Source organism: Varroa destructor, unplaced genomic scaffold (genome assembly GCF_002443255.2).
Source record: "Varroa destructor unplaced genomic scaffold, Vdes_3.0 BEIS01000003.1, whole genome shotgun sequence".
Taxonomy (NCBI): domain Eukaryota; kingdom Metazoa; phylum Arthropoda; class Arachnida; order Mesostigmata; family Varroidae; genus Varroa; species Varroa destructor.
The window spans coordinates 15,229,517-15,244,084 of record NW_019211456.1 but is presented as its reverse complement, the minus strand read 5'-3'; the positions used below and the strand labels follow the sequence as shown (position 1 = coordinate 15,244,084).

General features: G+C 41.5%; 1 long non-coding RNA gene across 2 annotated transcripts; it reads left to right on the top strand.

Moving 5' to 3' along the window:
* On the top strand, nt 1-13,871 carry LOC111247034 (uncharacterized). 2 transcript variants are annotated; one of them, XR_015323928.1, is made up of 4 exons: nt 1-321; nt 4,706-4,842; nt 10,250-10,512; nt 13,502-13,871. It is a non-coding gene; the product is annotated as an uncharacterized LOC111247034 (long non-coding RNA). The 2 variants fall into 2 exon arrangements; XR_002671937.2 differs by lacking the exons at nt 10,250-10,512; nt 13,502-13,871 and adding an exon at nt 5,685-6,339.
* The last annotated feature ends 697 nt before the right edge of the window (nt 13,872-14,568 follow it).

Genomic DNA, 14,568 nt, shown 5'->3' with positions numbered 1-14,568 from the left:
CGAACTCACATCAGAGATGAGCGTGATTAAATCTAGAACGTTTCGAATTTACCTACTTTAATGCCGTGACAGCAAAAGCTTCCCAAGTAATTGTTGTTCCGTAGATCGCGGTTCGACACTAACTGAAAAATTGTTGTTGTATCAGATGCGACATCAAGTTAATTATTACATTTAGCGTACTGCAAGTTAGACATAAACATGTTCATGCGATATTAGTGCAGAAAACACTATATACTAGGGGTTAGGATTTTCTCCGAACGTTTCGCGTCGGCTCTCCTCGACCTAATGTCGAGTAATGTACGTACGTCGTCTGACACAAGCGTAAGTGTAGCGCAGTAAGTACAAAACAGAATGCAATTAGGTAGCCGACGCCATTCACTATATCGCTTCCGACTTGCTCTGTTAAGCGGAAACTTAACTCTGTCGATGATCAGATCACCTTTTACTGCCGGTTCAACGTTAACAGAATTAGTGACCGTCGAACGAGCATGCTGTCTTAGCGATGGTGGATACCCTGAGCAGATTGTTTGCGGTAGAGCCCACAATATCGTCAGCTTTTGATGTGTCCGGCACGTAACATACCCCGGCTGTCGATGTGTGGCGCACAAGACTCGAGTCTGCATGCATTGCAAATGATGCAAGTAACTTTGGAAGTAGTAACGCAAGCGACAAGAAGTTCGCCGGCCAAAGCTAGCAGCAACTGCAGCCCTATAAGTTACTTGGCATTCAGAAAAAGCTGAGCGTTCATCGAACCGATGGTTCGTCTTACTTCCCATAGATAGGACTTTCGCGAGCAAGACAATTGTTTATCACCTTTATTGCTATCGATCGCTTTCATAGCACTATGTTGTTTCTAATCTACCTGCTTTGAACAAGAAGTTGCGGTGCTCGTCGGTAGTGGTTCTTTTAAGTGTCAAAGGATCCGTGTTTTTTGTATCGGTTAGTTCGCCGGCCGCGAGCTGCGTCCGGTCTCATCTATATATGCCCAAAAGCCGAAAGAAGAAGGGAAACGTAAAAGCATCTGCTTTCATTACCCGTCATAGTAATCAATTTCTACTTTATATAATTGTCGTTCAGAAAATTATAAGTGCACAAAAGAAGCTGTAAAGACATCGTAGCCGCCGCAGCCCTCCGATAAAGAATCGACACGTTCGAAAGCTTGACTCGTTCACAGTGTTTACCTCAACGTAGTTACCGTTGTATGGGCCGAGAAAGTACCATAGCGAGCACAAGTACGCGGTCATTTTGAATGTAACTTACGAAACCGCTTGATGGTACTGCTATATGTACTGCTGCGAGCCACATTCATTTTCAAGCAAAGCGCTGGCTGTGATGTTGAATTATTTAGACAGTAGACCACTTATGAGTTACTTAACGGTGCGTATAGCGAACTGTATAACATCACGCCGTCCACAATAGCGCATCTCAAGTTCGATTACTTCGCTGTCTGTCAGTCTATCACGGACTGTCACGCGGCGTTCTATAGGCATCTGCGTTATTTGCAGAAAAAGACTAAGGCCACGCCGCACGCCCGCCCATACTGGGCCTATCCATTGACCTATTCTCGTGGATGATCTAACGACAAACGGAACAGCGACAACGAAAAGGGAACTGGGAAGAAATCGTCAGTCGCAAGGCAAAATGACGAATGGCTTTACGTGTCTACGAATGAAAAACAGTTACGTCTGTATCGTAGGGCCGAACTGAGGGCGATGACTCAAGAACACGAACCAGAGTGGCAAGCAGCTCTCACCACGGTAACGTGACGAAAAATAGACGCTTTTTAATTGTAATAGCAGCATCGCTCTAAGTTTCACGACGAGAAAATGTACACGTTAGAACAAAGCGTCATACAGCGCATTTAAAAGGTTCTAATGGTTTAGGTTTACCCCCCATCCCCTCTAGTATGAAGCATGCGACCGGCCCGCGTTAGTAACCTTTGTGGTCGGGTCGACGTAGACGCTTTGTAAATACGGCCTAAAAGAAAGCAAGCCCTTTAGGACCGCTTGATTGGCTAAAGCTGTACGATAGTTTGCTAACTCGGTCACCGTCGACGTAAGTCTGAGTTTTCTACTTGCCAATGTGCCGTCATCAATGTCTCTATAACCCGTTAACGTTCGAACAGAGAATCTAATTGATTTGACCTCTACATGAGAAGTAAACAGGTCCAATTTTTGCCGATTGAGTGATACAAATTGGAATAAGTCTGACTGATTGATTCGATCAAGCTGGAAACTATAGCACATTATTTGGTTGTTGGATAAAACGAAATGGATCTACAGAAAAGATGTAAAATATGTGACATATAGCGTACCGTATTAATTTTCCTTTCTTCTAAGCGCGTTCTTTTTGGCCGCGTGAAAAGTTCGCAGGTAGCTTTTGCATAAGAGACATTTCTATGTCATGCCTTTAACATATCATCGAAAAACACTGGGTGTTTAAGTTTCAATCAAATAGGAGATATCGGGGTGAAGTCAAACTCAAGTACGAGTACATTTACCTATTTTGTAAAGTCGCTGGAATTTGCTAAAATCGCAAGATCGACGCAGCTCCTAAGCTTATACCAGTAATAGATCCTAACTGGTTAGCACGAGATCGACTCGAGTGTTCTAGTTATTACCAAATAACCGAAATCAAATACCCGGTACAATATCCTTATGGCGACGGCGCTATAATGGAACCCCAGTAATTGCCGGCAGCGTCAGCATGATCTACTATCGTGTAAAGAGGAAAACGCCGTGGATTTATCGCGCCCTTGGGAAGTATCTCGTCTCAGCCAATAGCTCCGTTTAATATTGAACAAGGAGCTGTTATATAATCAAATAGGGGCGCTACAAGAAAAATAGTAAGCCAGTCACGACCGGCATAACGAGCTTGCGATGAATCGAAATATCAGAGGATAGGGGCGTTCCGATCAGACGCGTGCGGAAGCTGAATGAACTCGCTCATAATGCCCAAGACCTTGAACGAGCTGGAAATGCAGTTTAAGTTAGAAAGATAGTAGCAGCTCGAAATAGTCATATTACCGTACTGTTAATGTTTAGCTCAGGGTCATTAGGTGTCAGCTAGACTTTCCTTTGTTGACAGACATATATAATTTTATTGTAATTTTCGAATTTAAATTCTATTGTAGGATAAAGCTAACTAATAACGCTCCAAGAGTGTTCCGAATCTAGGCAAAAAGGTAATTATATGAAGAAATTCCTTTAGGTCCATCTTGCTGTTATTTCTAATTGGCCCCATCTAGAGTCTTGTCATATTATCTCGTGCATCTGTGTCCTAAAGTAACGATAAGCAAAAATTGTTGTTATACTAGTGATTAATCGCTTAGCATTCATTGTATTTGCCTCTAACGGATTGATGGTATCCATCACTGGAAACGCAATGATCGGTTTAATCCCTTTGCATTACGTTATACGTATCAGCCAGCATTTGGCAATTGGAGATTACTTGATCATCAGCTAGGTTTTATGGATCCATACTTTCAATTCGATATGGTGTCAGGAAACGAAGTACGTCAAATCTTGCATTCAAAAACGAGTCGTTTTTGCCCACTAGACACGTACGTTACCAGTGTATATTTGTGACAGATTTTTCCGTGAAACATTTTTATTTACTAGCCTACATCACATGTGTGGGTAGGAGGGATTTTGATTATATTGTTGTACAATGCCATCTTCAAAGTGATTCGCAAACAAGTCCGGATTCGAAGCCGAAAATTCACTGCAAGAATGTGCTGACAGTAGATGAGGGCGTTCAACCGCGGCGGACGCTTTATGTATATTTTTCTTTTGATGTATGGCACTGCTTGACGTTACCGTTACGGTGAAAGTCACTGAAGTGGCTAAAAGCCACTAGTGTGATGGTCCGCCGATCACTTGGGCTTTACTTCCTGCTGGGTCGTCGTCCTCTTAAAGCTGATTGCATACGACCCTTCCGTAAACCTCTGTTCACCGTATATGTTACTGTACATTTATTTCTATGTTTTAGCTACTGTCAACTTTACCTTTACTCAAACTCGCCTGGCACGAGGGAAGAAGGTCTTGACTGCGTGAAAAAACGCAGAATTTTCAATTATGTTAGTGTGTGCGAAAGAGTCCTCTTGCCAGTATATTGGTTTAACGTTTACTTTTGTCAACAGCTTCAGTTACTGACAGGAGATTGCAGAATCGAGCATGAAGAAGCATCTAAATGGTTGCCGTAGCAGCTTTCATCACTATCGATTGATGACCGAAATGTATTTTAACCGGCGTTATACATGCTTGCAATGCGTTTTGTAAAAATATTTCTTTCTAAGTAATCGGTACATTGATTGTATAGTCACACGTGCCCAGCACAAGCGAGTTTCATTCATTGGCTCTAGTCGAACGAAGAGGCAAATTACTGGTATATATTCTATAGTAGGATTGCGCGTGACGGCCATATCAGCTCCAGCCTAATAACAACAGATACATACTATCAGGTTTTTATCTTGAGATAGTATTTTTTCAAACCTTAATGGATGTGTAAAATGTGTATCTTTTACAAAGATCACATTAAAGGCCATAGGTATTGAGATGGCATAATCTAGGCAATAAACGCACTGCTGCCAATAAGTAGAAACTGATCTGCTACGAGTATCGTATGATGGGGTTATTCAATTAGATCGTCATCGAATTGTCCCGAAATGACTAAACACTTTCCGTCTCTTTACAATAATCTAAAGGAAGCAAGTTGGAAGATGTGTCTTCGTCGAATTGAAGAGAGCCCAACCAAGCCTAGGACGCTTGTTTGAATTTGGACATCCGCGTATTTCTTCATAGTTTCGAAGCAGTCCAATGTAACAATCACGGTCATTACGAGGTGAGTCATTGATCTGTTGAGGCACGATCCTCCGAGGAGTGAACAAAAGGAAAAAACTTGTATGACCCCGTGTGAGCCTCTTGATGTATGAGTCACGGAAGAAACAATTTTTTATATTTACTACCAGGTGAACCATAATCTATCGGTATGTACATGTTTAGAGTTTGTGTTTTGATAAATGTGTATATAATTATTTCCGACAATGCGTGTCCTGAACGGCCATTTTTGTCAAGATCCGTCCCGCATGTGATTTTCCCTTTCAGATTCCATGTGCCGCCGTTAACGATTGGTTCAGGTGCAGGACATGGTTATAGGTGGGGGGCGGGGGGGGGGGGTAGTCGCACGAGAAAATGCTCCGCTTTGCTATGAATAAATACTATGTGCGTTGTATTATATTCATCGCCTTATGGATGACTTCGCGCCGTGTGGTTCGCCTTCCTGTTAATGTTTTGCGTCATCGATCTACGACACTGGTCTTACCGTACCTACACCGATACAAACAAAAAAACGCATTTGAGTACCCTAAGCAGAATTCGATTGATTCGCCCTCGTGAAAACGGAATTTTGATAATTCTCGACGAATCTGTTCGTGCCATCATTGCTTAGTACTGCAAAAGCTGCCAGAGCTTCTCTGGGGTCTACGTATCAAAAGATCTTCGATCAAATGGCTGCCAGCGCTGCCGATGTCGAATTGTCTTTATCTTCAGCTTTTGATTAGATTTTTTTTTTACATTTTCCACTTTTGCCGCTTGTATTGCTTTTGTTGTTCCTATATTTCGACACCATGACTCTTTCGCTACGGACGCTACAACTTTGATAAGAACAATGCTTTTTTGAAACAGGAATCCTCGTGCAGCTTTGCGATGCCACCGTAATAACGCCACTGTACCCCTTTAATATTGATACGATCACATTCATGGCCGAGTAAAATGCCACAGCCAGGTAGGAGTACGCGGAGCAAACATTCGGCATCAGCAGCAGCAGCAGCAGAGAACTAGCGGGGTAAGAATTGTTTCGAACAATGCAAACCCCCGCAGAGATCAACTAGCCCCTGCCGCAAGTAAAGGCAGATGAAATCGGCCCAGCGTTTATGGGGTCGACCGTATCTATGAAACGTCTTCTCGACGTTGCTGTCTTTCCGTTATCGCCACTGCTGCTTCCTTTTTGGCTACGGCCGTCGGCGCCGCAGCTTTCTAACCCTCATCCTGTGGCACCGACGTATCAATTAATCATGTTCGCTCAATAATAAATAGTCCAACAAGACGGCCATCGCCGCCGGATTAGACGTTTACGATTTCATCCTGTCACTTTGTCGTTCATTCTCGTAGAATGAACTCATCCTGCGCAAGACAAGCAAGGGACAGAGAGCGCCTGTGCGGGTGTGGAAAATAATAAACGAGTGGGTTTGTGGTGACGCACAGGCAAAACGAAGGCCGTGTAGTAAGGTAACGGTAATTACAGCGCGAACGTTATGGCGCACCGACTGGAGAGAAAAGCACCGCGAACTGTTTGATGCAGTTCAGCTTCTGCTATTGCTGTTGTGATGGCTGCAATATAATCAAAATGAAATACGTGCGTGAACGTATTTGATACAAACCGTTGTTCTTTTACCTTCATTTTCCAGAGAAAAGGGAATAATAATGGCAGAGGATGAAGTCGCGGCCCCAGTAGAGAAATATCTGCCGCAGATGATTTCTTTCGCCTTAATTTATAAAGCGATAACGATCGATTGTGTGCAGATATAATTGGATAATATCCTTTAACTAGATAGCAAACGACGGATATTGGGCAACAGTTGTACGTAGTACCAAACGTGATCTCATTAACGATACTAATAGTCACAATAAAGTGATTCGTAGCAGTAAGGACAGTAGACGTACATTGATGACAAAACATGCCCTAAGTGTTGCGTGTGAATAAACCTACCGCTGTATTGCGTAATGTCTATAAACGCCCTCCAAAGCCTAACTCAAGTGGTCAGTGTGTCACTATGATCAAGATGGCGAGGCCCATCCCAGGCTGAGACCTAAACTACATCGTACGGTATTCTTTAGGGGCTAGGAAAACTGTAAGAGCATCCATTTCTGATGTACACATTTCGAAGTGTACTAAATGGCAGTACAGGTGCCTTCATGTTTTAGATATTGCGCCACGCAGGCGACCGCTTCGAGAGTTCCCCACAAGTAATGGAAGTTTTCTTTGTTAAATATAAGCGTTCAGTTGTAAAAAACTAGTCCCTACGAATTTGTCCCATGAACGAAGCTGTTATGGTTTGGGTGCCTCGCGGCAAATTTCTCGTTTAACACATTCAACGTTCCGAATGCGCAATGGCCAATGGCACCGTTCTGTTGTCCAGGTTAAACAGATTAGTTAGGACTACAGAAGGTTTTTTACCTGAAGGGCTACTATCACCCAAGTCAAAGAGCGATTTAATGAAACGCTGCTCGTGAATGACGTGTGCGTTCCTGCATCGCGCCTAGAGAGCCTGAACAAATACGTACATAGGTGTTTTAAACCTCCGCTCCGTTAAAATACCGCTCAGATATCGGTCCTAGAAAATGCAGAGTATCTTCCATACCGCCAAGTTCGTGGTTCTATGTATACGTGCGCAATAGCGTTTAGTGACAGAGGAAATCGTTTCGTAAAGAAAGTAAGGCAGCTTCAATCACCCGATTCAATATCATGACACACACCATTCTCTGACTCTGGTTTTTGTGAATAGTTTTCACTGACCCCTTGGTTACGAGGCAATCATTCGCATCAAGTTGATATATCAAAAAACGATTATCATTCATAGGAATAACAGCGCCCTACAAGGCTGGCTCCTCTCGTCCGGATATCAACTTCGTCAAAGCATGATAGATAATCACGTAACATAGTTCCCTGGTTTGCATCTGAATCTGGCAATAGATTATCTTACGGTTTCCAGCACGTTATGGGGCAAGTAACTGTTACGCAATCAACCATAGTAAGCGTACCGAAGGCAAATACAGATTCAAATTATTAGTTAGATATGAGCGAGATGCACACGTATCTAATTTAACAGTTATCATGATTTAATCTTGCAAGCCAAGTCTTTGCTCGGAACTATAAATTTTTCTTTGTTTTTCAAAGTACAGAGTATAGTCATCAGTATAACAGCTTCTGCACTTACAAGCCTGTGATTCATCCTCGCGTCGATCAAGTTCGCGCCCTCTACGTGACCACCTCAGCAAGCATTCATTCTATGCTATCTTGGACACATAAAAGGATAGCAGAAGGCAAGCGATTAGCGGCTAGACGGGAAGGAATCCCAGCTAACATCCGTCGTTAGCATTGTTTAGAGCAATGTTTCACAGCAGGGACCTAAACATGCAGCAGGCGATTGTGTCCACACAGGGTTACTCTGGCTGTAGAAAGCATCCCATAGACTGCGCTTTCGAGCACGGCAGAACTAGAGGGGAAAAAAAAAACTATACATTATTATCTAACAGATAAGGCGGAGAGAATTAAGCCGAAAAATCTGTTTCAGTGCAGGACCAAAGGCGATATTGCTTTAAGACATCCAACGATGATTTTCCCGACCGTTTGATTCTGACGAATATTGACAGCTCTGCGCTGAACAGTCGCAAAAACAAGAGCGAAATAATGTAGAAATAAGAGTTGTATCATCGGGCGCAATCTCACTTCAGCTCCACCTTTGTCAGAACCATTTTGACAATAAGCTTATTCGGGTAACACACTCTTACCGTATATTCCATGTGCCTTCGTTTTCGTTTTCCGCTAGATTTGCACATTGCTAGAACGATTTGTTTTCGCCCTCGTTGGCGACCCACACGTTTCTGGACCCACGCAGACAGCAGTAAAATGAGCACCGAATTGTACCAGAGCAAAAACGTTATGCAGCTGGCGCCGACGATCGTCACTGGAAGCAACTATAGCCACAGCATTCGATAGACTGCGCAGAAGGCAACTGTTGTTATACAGCGTCTGGGAAGGTTCCGATTACCTCCTCAGGGTAACAGTAACCCCGAGAGATCGACCTATTGCAATGCGGAATCTGTATAAAGCGGAAGTCCGTATATGGCATTAGTCTGGTTCGAAACCCAATTATGAAAAAACGAACTGTTCACTTTGTAGTATAGAAGCAGGTGACCATTTTGAGACAATCGTTGTTTAATTCGTGTGATTGAGGCAGTGATCTACTATGGACGATAAAAAACAGTCGTTGCTTCAGGAGGGCTAAAGCACAGTACAGCAGACTAAAAATAATGAACTCGGCAGATGCAATATCCCACGTTTACAAATGGACCTAAATAATTTAAAGGAAAAGAGGTTACAACGTAAAAGCAGGTAAGAGGTTGGTCGCATGTTAGCACGTGGCACTCACTTTGTCTGATTTTGCAGTATTTGGGCCCAACAAACCAGATATAGCCTTTAAAGTTGATTTTTTAGTCTTAAAAAATCTCAGCTTTGTTCAGACGTCTTGATACGAATTAATAGGTTCTTAGTACATTTGCCCCATTCATTCGGCATTAGACATAATAAAAATTTAATGAATATGCTGTGCTAATATGCAGATTTGCTTAAGACAAATGCGAGCCGCTTAGTAAAGATCGACTTAAAATTTCAAGGTGGCCAAATTTGCACAGTAAGTTACATAGGCCCACAAGTTAATCACTTGTTGTGATAAAAAGCCAGTGATCGGTTATCGCTCAGAGCCTACCATCGGCAAACGCTACATCATATGTATGATGAAGTAAATGATGCATATTCGTTCTAAGGTATCTCATCAGTAGACCGTTCGATGGCCAGAAAGTTTTTTTTTCCACTGTGCAATGGAACTCTAAGTTACTACTACTATTGACAAACGAACAAACTGTACAGCTTTTTTTTGCATAATTGGTCAAGTATAGTAAACCTGATATAAATTTTTATATGGGCTTCTGCCCATTATTGATTTATTTCACTTATTCAACCTCGTTGCATCAAACATAATGATTTGCACTTTTATAGAACTTCATTAAGTGCAACAATACAATGTACGACTATCCTATTATGGGGCCTTCAGAGAGGCAAGCCCAACAAATAACTGTATTTATGCGTGAAAAATTTGTTAGATTTTTTAAACAGCTTTATCTGTGCCTGGCGCTGTACAGGTACAATGCTGACGGAGAGCAAAACCCTGATATTGAACTAAGGCTAGAATAATGAAAAACAGACCAGCTAATTCAATGAACCGTACTACTTACGCCAATGCTTATAGATGCGCAAAAAATCCAAAGTTTTCGGAACATTGGATGACAATCAGAGGTAGTGTTTGTACGAATTTACCTTTATGACACCCATAATGACATAAAAACACTTAGTATATTCCGAAACGTCATAAACACTAAATCTATGCTAATCTTTATGTGCTTTTTTCCAGCCTGATTGCTTACTTACCCGTTGAATATCTAGCGTCTAGACGTACATTTGACCTATACGGGGATTTTATCGCAACGTACTGAACACCATAGAATTGGATATGAGATATGCTATTGGGTGTATGTACATTGGTACGTGCATTGCAACCGGACGGATGAAGAAAGCTTCCGTTTCGGTCAACGCTAAAAGTACGTATGATATCCCTGTGAAGGATGCACAGGCTTTGAGCCTGTAGACTTGCATCGTTGTCGTCTAGAACGTAACGTACGTATATTTTGTCTTTCTCTTACAGTACAAAAGAATTCACTAATATGATATTTCTCAAAATTTGGGTGACAGCGAAGCTTGATCGACGATTACGAAAATGACATAACAGCCCGTGAATACACATAATAGGCTTAGCAAAACGCAGCAGTCGCAACAAATAAATTCAATATCCTTTTTTCGCTGCCTCAACGTCAACAGCCTTACCGCGAGCCTTACAGAGCTACCTGTACCTAAGGCTGTTATGTAATGCCAGTAATAATAGCTTCGATGCCAAATATAAATAAGGATCCCCGTGAAGCGGATGCTAAGCCAAATACTGGGTTGACATAAAAAAATCACTGTTAGAACAATGCAAACAGCAACATAGACGGAACAGTCACAGGATTAATTCTGCTCCACTTAGACTTCGAATGAATGCGGGTTACGGCATGCTAAACAGGTTCAACTGGAAAATTTGCTCTAGTTGACTGAAATACACTGAATAATTAAGCTAGGGCTCAGCCTCATGAAAAACTCGTAATAAGCGCTCAATGTACCGCTGTTACAAATGAACCATAAGGAGAATATGGCGTTTCAATGCAGATAGCTGCGTTATAACTGCAGACATGGATACGATGGAGCGATGCTGCCGGGTTCGAGAGTGGATGTTGTAACATCAATCTAAGAGGCGCTCAGATTGTCCTAACAACAAATCGGCCTCATTTTTATTTTAACGAAAAATCACTTTATATATAATTGTAAAATTATTTCAAACATCATTGTTGTTGATTGCGAGCGGTATTTTTCATCTTCTTGACGCCCTCAACAAGTTTACAGATCTTCTCAAAAAACTTCACTATAAAAGTCTTCGAAATTTAACTAAAAAGACGGTTTAGGGCATATATTGCTACCGCAGAAACTGTACAAGCGAAACTTTCCAAAGTTAGCCTAAATATCCAGTTCCCGTTTATGAGTAGTTTTAGCGTAAAAAGACTTCATTAACGTAATTATTTATGCTTCCTACTAAAAACTTACTTATCTTGATTTAAGCGCGGAAACCCTTTATATGTACTTCTACCTTACATCGATCCTTACTCTACCGGAGACATATACCTTTATAACAAATAGGCCCTGTAAGATCGTCGATCACTACATCATCGGTTCGTTTGTCAAACCAACTGTACAACTTTTTTTTTTTGAATTGAAAGCGTACAATAAAAAAAATTCAATAAGCACTCAACAACAAAGAAAGATCAGCGTCAATAATCTATTACCTTTGGATGTAGCATTAATATAATTGGACCTTCGATTGAATGTTTGTGTTCGATTTTATCAAAATTTAATCCGCGCGACACTGATCGATCATCAGCTATGGTAATGACAGGGGCTTTTTTCACTTGATCGAAAACGTGTCGCCGGTAAACTTTAAAAAAAAAATAGCTTCCTAGCTGCCGATGTGTATGCAGCAGGTTATTCTTTTAATGAATTTGAATTAAAGATGACAAGCGGAGCGAATGATTTGTTGGATTTGGAGCGAAATAAGGTTCCTAAGCGGACATTGCCTTTTTGCTTTAGCACGACTCATGCCTAGCCGCTCCCGTAAAGGTAAAGGCTTAATAGGTATATCCTGGTTAACTATAAATTAGACCAACCGAATTTAGGCCGACGAGGAAGAAACAATTGCTTGAAGCGTATTACGAACGGATACTATGCTAACAGAAACCATCTGGAAATGGAAGTTCGGGCCTTTTAGGCATAGCGATTGTTAACGTAAAAGCTAAACTTGACGCCACACAAGTACGGATATAATAAATATTTAGATCAAAGAACTACAACTTCGTTTGTTGATATATGACTGAAAATAGCCGGACGAAGAAGCTCCATCTAAAGTTTTCCCTGGCCAAGATCACTACTACTTCTATTACCCTGTAAGATTTTTTCTTAGCCAACGCTACTAGCTAATTTGTAAGGGGCAAAAATGTACACAAAGCTGCTTGGCGGTGAAAGGAGTGCCATAAACTGTCATTAAAGAAGTTAAAGCTGAAAAAATAAATCTAAATGCTATTTAGGAAAAACAGGACAAATTTCTCGAGGATTAGGCTAGTGCAGGACTCTGACAACCCGCAAAGTTGTCATTGGTTATTTTTTTTTTATGTAAGTCATAGAATAACAGAATAATTGCTACCATTGCTACTAATAATAGCAACAAAATAAAAATCAAGAGCCTCTTCCAACAACAACGTAATTCTCACTATCGTAACGAAAGTCATATTCAAGTTAACATAAAAAACCTATACAAACACCGACAAGAGAGACGACTTTAGTGCATTTCTGTCATTCGCTGCTGTCTGATAATTATAGGGGTATCGCGTCCTGTCTGCGCGTTTGTTTGTTACGCAACGGACTTTCACCCACTATTTTTCTGATCTGGTGATCTGAGAATTTGACCACAATCAACACAGGCCGTGAAGCCGACATCCCGAACAGTTGGAAGCAGGCTCTTTCATGTCGGCCAGATTCTGACACAAGCGCAGTAGCAATAGCAGCGTTCCGTCGGTGTTCTTAGGGCTGTAATATAACAGTATAATAGTTTCACTAGGAGCAGAAGCAACGACGGGTGAATTAGTTGTTCCGCTGGAAAATGAAGTGAGTAGGTGTGCGGATCGTCTGCGCGCTTCACCGCCTCAAAGAAAACTGCTGTGCCCGTCAAATTTCGATGTCAAACTTTCGGCTCAAAAAATCATCCACATGCTCACACTGGTGTTCGCGGGCTATCGTTCAGACGTCAGATCTCATCATTCAATGCCCCCAATAAGGCAGAGCCATGTGAGCAGTAACGGCGTCATCAGAGTTAAACATGCACACGCCGAAATAACTCCAAGCAGCTTTAACGTTCACCAGTACGGTAATTATACCGTATGTACTAATATAGATGTTATATTAATGCTTTTTCTACACAGTTGCCACACCCTGTCTAACTAACCTAATTTTCCATGCCCAATTTCAGCCCTACGGTATATACAGGAGGGCAGAAGAGTCCAGTGATGAGAGTCAAACGAATAGAGATCAATACATTTTAAGCGGCTGGGAGAATACTTCTTGTATATACGGGCATTACTCATTTGAAATGGCAGCTGCTGCTGCTGCCACTCGAACGAAAGAAGAACTTATAAAAAATGTTACTTACTTTCAGCGGCTATGTTCGACATAGTTCCCATTCGAATGAACAGTCCCTATTGGTATTTTATAACCAAATTTAAGTATTCACAGATACTCACCTCTCCGGACAAGCCAAATAAACTGTATGAAATTATTTGTGAAGAACACCTCCTAATCGAAATGAAATAGATATAGATCATATAGGGTATAGGGTTCTTGCTCGGATAGAAAAAAGAATAAAGACAAAAACTTTGATTTCTACGCTTTATCGTAACAGCTTAACCGCACCAAAAAAAAAGATTAGCCAACTGTCGTAACACTCACTTGCTGTGCGTCCTACATTATTACACGATGTCAATTGCCACTGAGAGAATATTGCATCAAAGCTTTGAAAAAACTACTATATAAGTACGCTACAAAGGGCAAGCGATATCAGAGGGTGCAACTGAAGGTAGCTTAGGATACAGAGGTACAGGTACTATCCAAAATAACGTGACGGCATTACCAACTCGGGCGAAATTATTGTACCAATGCACAAGAGATTACTTAACGATATGTCGTTACTGCAGAACCTTTTTGCCCCAGAGATCTTGCAGTTGTTGCCAGATTCTTTGGGGTATCGACCGCACGAACAATCTATTCTATACAATTCAATCCACTCAATGCTGAGGACATTTAAAACAAACCTCGTGCAAGGACATTTGTACGATCTTCTATCCATGTTCAGACTTGAGGTTACCGCGGTGACTATATGGGCTACTACACCTGTGAAGTCGGGCACCGTCAATGCTAATTTGCTGAGAATTCTACGGAGCTAAATGGTATCGAAATATGATTCGCTAGCCCAAAAAAAAAAGAGTTTATATCAAGCCGAGTTAAAGCATCGTCCTTTTTTCACTTGCATCATATGGTAGT